Source organism: Toxorhynchites rutilus, chromosome 2 (assembly GCF_029784135.1).
Source record: "Toxorhynchites rutilus septentrionalis strain SRP chromosome 2, ASM2978413v1, whole genome shotgun sequence".
Classification (NCBI taxonomy): Eukaryota; Metazoa; Arthropoda; class Insecta; order Diptera; family Culicidae; genus Toxorhynchites; species Toxorhynchites rutilus.
Genome location: NC_073745.1, coordinates 226,026,256 through 226,032,255, shown reverse-complemented (window position 1 = coordinate 226,032,255; position 6,000 = coordinate 226,026,256). Strand labels below are relative to the sequence as shown.

General features: G+C 41.3%; 1 protein-coding gene across 4 annotated transcripts in view; it reads left to right on the top strand.

The window, feature by feature from the left end:
• Positions 1-3,873: 3,873 nt before the first annotated feature.
• Positions 3,874-6,000, top strand: part of LOC129766535 (PTB domain-containing adapter protein ced-6) — a 96,572-nt gene continuing 94,445 nt past the window's right edge. For 2 of the 4 annotated variants that reach the window (XM_055767103.1, XM_055767107.1), the window contains exons 1-2: positions 3,874-4,030; positions 4,634-4,989. The gene's annotated coding sequence lies outside the window, so the exon portion shown is untranslated. Of the gene's footprint in view, positions 4,031-4,275; positions 4,422-4,582; positions 4,990-6,000 lie in introns of all 4 variants that reach the window. The other 2 variants (XM_055767106.1, XM_055767105.1) reach the window with 2 other exon arrangements.

Genomic DNA, 6,000 nt, shown 5'->3' with positions numbered 1-6,000 from the left:
CACGGCAGACTGCGGTGGGATGGCCACGTTGCCCGAATGGCGGACCAGCTAAGCGGATATTGAGCAGTGACTCGAACAGAGGCCGTTGACTTCGAGGTAGACCCCGCAAGTGTTGGATGTGTGTGTGTGCTGCACGACCTGCGGGTGTTAGGGACGATTGGAGAGTTGCAGCTTACGAATGTGTGTTTTGGAGACGCATACTAGATACGGCGCAGGGTCGGTAACGGCCTGTAGCCATAAAAATGAAAGTAAGTACAGCAATCGTCCGTGAACTGGGCTGGAAAATCAACCCAAATATTGAGTTTTTTTTTCTCACTAACTGGGCTGCAAAACAAGGAAATCCAAACTGCAAATTGAAGGTGACGTCTATTATTGATACTTAACAGCTTTGCAGAGCAGTTAACTCACGCCCTGTTAATGATAAGTCCAGTTGAAGAAAGCCCAGTCACCGAACGACTTCTGTTTATCAGTTAGGCGCCTCGAATGATTCCTGTGCTTTTATTCTTTCAAATCTGATTCCTACACCCAAAATTGATTTTTAGCTCATGTTTTGTCATCCCAATTTATGACATTAAATGAGACATAACATAACAGAAAATATCATGGCTCACAAATACTGGTAAGCATTTGTAATATATATATGGTACAGCAATATAAGATTAATACGAGCGAGCGGAACAAAAGACAAATAAGCTTTCCGCATGCTTTACCACATACACGGCCCAGACCGAGATATATATTGTTCTCCTTCATGCGCTCCTTTTGTATTCTTAGAAAACACTTCCCAACTTCATTTTATAATCAGGTGCAATATCATCACGTATTTGCTGAACAACTTTTTAAGCCATGTGGATAGCGTGGTCGTGTAAATTAGCTTTGCATTCCAACCGGCCTAGGTTTGATCCCCTTTGACGTCGTATGGACTTTTGTTTTGGCACAATCCCAAATGAAATGAGAAAAGAAAACAGAAAGAGATGTCTGCACGCTTACAAACCATTTTCAAGCTTTGAAAACAGCTCATTATTTGCGCATTTGACTCAACAGCATACTAAATGGCATCATTTCTGCCAAAGATGACATGTTTTCTGCCAACGCTAGTTTGGGTGTAGCAATGGAAGAATTCAACATGTTTCAGATTAGAGGAATGAACGATTGTTGAATGGCATTTTGGGGACGAAAATAGTCACTGAGCAACATATTATACAATATAAAGGGTGTGTCACATCAAATTGCATCACGGAAAAAACGCTGTAGAAATTCACCCAGTAGACCGATCCTTTTGAAAATTTTAGACAGTAAAATAAAAACTATTAAACAACTTTTGGCATTTTCTTTTTATTCATACTTTGAGCCCAAGCCCGTATGCTCGCACCTTCCTCTTTACCCCGTCCATAAGGTTCTGTACAACGTCAGGTTGTAGTTTTTTTGAACAGAAATCCATTTTCTCTTGAAGTCCGCCTCCGATTTGACAACTTTTGGGTTCTTCCGGAGGGCCTGCTTCATAATCGCCCAATATTTCTCTATTGGGCGAAGCTCCGGCGCGTTGGGCGGGTTCATTTCCTTTGGCACGAAGGTGACCCCGTTGGCTTCGTACCACTCCAACACGTCCTTTGAATAGTGGCACGAAGCGATATCCGGCCAGAAGATGGTCGGGCCCTCGTGCTGCTTCAATAGTGGTAGTAAGCGCTTCTGTAGGCACTCCTTAAGGTAAACCTGCCCGTTTACCGTGCCGGTCATCACGAAGGGGGCGCTCCGCTTTCCGCAAGAGCAGATCGCTTGCCACACCATGTACTTTTTGGCAAACTTGGATAGTTTCTGCTTGCGAATCTCCTCCGGAACGCTGAATTTATCCTCTGCGGAGAAGAACAACAGGCCCGGTAGCTGACGAAAGTCCGCTTTGACGTAGGTTTCGTCGTCCATTACCAGGCAATGCGGCTTCGTCAGCATTTCGGTGTACAGCTTCCGGACTCGCGTCTTCCCCACCATGTTTTGCCTTTCGTCGCGGTTAGGAGCCTTCTGAACCTTGTATGTACGCAGGCCCTCCCGCTGCTTGGTCCGCTGGACGAATGAACTTGACAAATTCAGCTTATTGGCGACATCCCGGACCGAACTTCTCGGATCACGTCTAAACTGCTTAACTACGCGCTTGTGATCTTTTTCACTGACGGAGCATCCATTTTTGCCGTTCTTCACCTTCCGGTCGATGGTTAGGTTCTCGAAGTATCGTTCTAGTACTCTGCTGACCGTGGATTAGACGATTTCCAGCATCTTACCGATGTCCCGATGTGACAACTCCGGATTCTCGAAATGAGTGCGCAGGATTAATTCACGACGCTCTTTTTCGTTCGACGACATTTTTCCAAATTTACGAAAAATTGACAGTGAAGCATGGCCAACGTGATCTATACACTCTTATCTGATTATAAGCGAAAGCTGGAGATATAATTCCTAAAAATTAAATTTCTACAGCGTTTTTTCCGTGATGCAATTTGATGTTACACACCCTTTATATATATTTTTCAGCTTGCGAATACTCATGTAAAAGGCTTTGAAAAGATATGTACTATGTATTGGTATTCTTATGACACGTTTACATTTAGAAGATCTATAGCTATAGATGGATTTATTCATCCGAATAGATGTAAACGGGAGATAATATAAGAGGGCGGTTCAATAAGTACTTAGCCTCATAGCCCGATGGTGTCAGTATTGCAAGAGAGATTACTTATCGTGTAGTACATTCTCGTAAACGGCTTCTGTCAAAATTTCAGCCGAATATGACTCGTAGTTTTGTTTTAACCGTGTGTGGAAGTGGGCCTGTCCGCGAATTTTAGAAAAATGTAAAAAATGGAAAATCCGTTTCGTTGGTCGAATTGCACTACGAACTGTTGCCCCATTCACCGTATTCTCCAGATTTCGCTCCATGCGACTTTTTTTCCGCCACGAAGGCCTTCTTTGCAGACCTCGAGAAAAAGTATTTTTCAGATGGATTTAAGAAGTTGGAGTACGCTGGGTCAAGTGTATCGAGCTAAAAGGAGACTATGTTGAGAAATAAATCACCACTTTTCCAAAATTTTTGTTTTTTTTCGTAGGCTTATCGGACTGCCCTCGTATATGACACACTTCTTAGAGGTATATTTAACTGCTATGAATAGAAAAAATTCAGGCATATGTAAAAGCTGGTGAATTTCGCACTGGTGAGAAATCATTAAAGTTGGATGCAGTTCTACTTCAGGTGACTAAATTCACCGAAAATATGAATATATTCATTACATAGGTTCGCGCTAGTAGAAACGGTTGATGCGATTTCTATAGATCTCATCATATTTCTTCACATGAATATATCACTAGTCTTTTATGGTATTTAAATGAGAATGATAGATATTCGTGGAAAAATCTCTACATACCATCGTGCGATTCCTAATAAGAATTTTCGTGTATTCGTTTTGGCCAAATTTGTTCTGTTTCTCTTACTGTACAGCATTCACAATACAATCAAGCTTTCGGCTGCATTGCTCATATAAATATGATCATTGCATCGTTAATATGTTGCGTTTCAAATAATACCATCAATACGTTGTCCCGATCGAATTCGCGTCGAACAGTTCGGTAGAAACAAGGTGAACTAAAAGTTCAATCGAAGATTTCGAAGAATTGTTGCGTCTTGAATCAGTACCAATAACGAGGCGTATGAATATCAGCATTCAAATTTCTCTGAACCACTGCATAATGAATGATTGGCATCCTTATAGATAGGATGCTCAAACTACGGTGTCTTGAACATTTCCTTCTTACCTGCCGTTATCACCTGTAGCGCCATTTTTTCTATTGTATTATATGTGATTTCAACTCAGTTCCAACGCAAACAGACAGTGGTAGATCGAGCGAGAAGGTTGCTGGTCGGTTGCGCGAGCGAGTAGCAGCGATCATCTGTAGTGAGAAGAGGTACCTTCGATCATTTCCAGCAGTGCTCGGTCTGGTTAGTGCCAATGTACAGCTGAACGAGTGTGCATCTCGCGCAACGTATATTGTGAGATATTTATGTGTTACTATTATAGTGTAGTGTTTTTCGAAATTGGTGTTGTTATGTTGCCTAGTCTTGTGTACTATTACCAGTTAGGATAGGGTTTTAACTTTTTGGATTTTGTTCGTTTTACTCTGTTGTGGCGATCTGCAATATTGCGATCTATTTTAGTGTGGAAATAACTTATTTTTCTCGATATAGGGGTTCTCGAATTATTGTTTTAAACACTCAAATTCATATTTAAATTATAGATGGCTTCTTCATTTATATTACGGATTTATTTGAGCTGATATTCTTCTCGATTAAATCATCATTCCAATCCTAAAATATTATAATAGTTCATGCATTGGTGTATAGGTATATCTGGGCACAAAAGCAATTTGAAAGAGCCAGAAAGGTACGTGTATTGTATAGAAAGAGAGTAAAACACCTCCCAGAGATACAAACCACAAAAGATCGCTGCATTAAAACAAGTATTCAGTGTAGGGCACCACAGGAGAAAAAAGATCGAGAGCCTTCTCGTATTCAATCTAGTTTATCGCTTATACCCATCAACAGTGAACCGCGATTCCGAGCAGTAAATAAAATTTCCGTTTCCGTAACTTGCAGTATCCCACGGGAAAGTGCGTTTGAGTGTAGCTGCGGTGCATGAATATCGATAAAAGATCAGTGTAAAAGTCGCGCAAAATTTCTGTCCAAAGTGCTTAAATTGGTGCGAATTTCAGTGAAATAAGCTTCGAAAATTAGCGCACAGCAGAGAGAAGAGAAAAACAAGTGTTGGACCCTACTGCACACATACAGATCACACCTACAGGGAAAGAACTTGCGAGCTGTCTGTCTCACTAGCTCGCAAGATCGTCAACTCACTGGTCAAGTGAAGCTAAAAAAACACATACCTACAGCGTACTCAGTAGCAGTTGGGACGGCAGTGACGTGTTGTGTGTTTGAAAGTTCGGCGAAGTTAGGTAACGTATCTCGGCTCTACCTGCATTTAGCGTTAGTATTGGTTGAACTGACTATTTCTTCACTTTAGAAAATTTGTCATCGCGAAGTCCAAACACTCGCGGGGCTCTTTTTGCGTGATTTTATTTTATCCAAGCTGGGAAAGGTTTAAAGGAATTTCTTCCATCCATATGCACACCTCTGAGCAACGTGTGCGTGAACTGAAATGTGTAAATGGAAGTTGTTTCTCTTTTCCATGTCTGCTTGCCATAAGACCAAACGAATTGTGCGACTTTGCCAAACAATTGAAGTCAGTGTACCCTTTCCCGGCATGCTACTCAAAGACCAACTCAAGACTATTCTAGTGGTTTTCTACGAGACCATTATGTAATGATTCATAGGTAGATACTAATTTGATTACATCAGGCTCAAATCAGTTGTTCAATTACTTTTTTGATGCATGAATTTGAGTGCGTATTAACAGTAAATCAAGGGAACGTGGGAACTTCGAGCTTGAGAATCCTGTTCAGGGCAAGGGATTTTATTGCTAGGTAACATGATCTCACTCAAATCTGAGTACGTATATTGAGGAGCCTGCGTGTATCATTTTATCGACATCTTAACATATTGCGGACCGCTCACGAGTTTTCTCGTGTTTCGCGTTCCGTTTGTTACGGATGTATCATGAAATAATCCGTGTTTTCTACACTTGATGGTTAAATCCTTGGTTTGTCAAGAATCTAACTAGTCCTACCGATGGCTCGCCTTCGGCTCATCCACACCGTGGAATCCGAACGAATGAAGCGTTCAAGTTTGCCTCAAAACGTGCGGTCCTTAATATGTTAACAAAATGTTGATACAAAACGGGATAATACCATGATCACCAAAAAAAACCTGTTTTTTTCGCGGGCTTATCGGACTTAACGATAGCACGCATTGTTGGTAGATAATAATGCCAGTTTTTATCATAACAGCTGTTCAATAGTTTCCAGGACAGTATTTTTGCGCAACATGGACCGAAAATTTTACCTCTC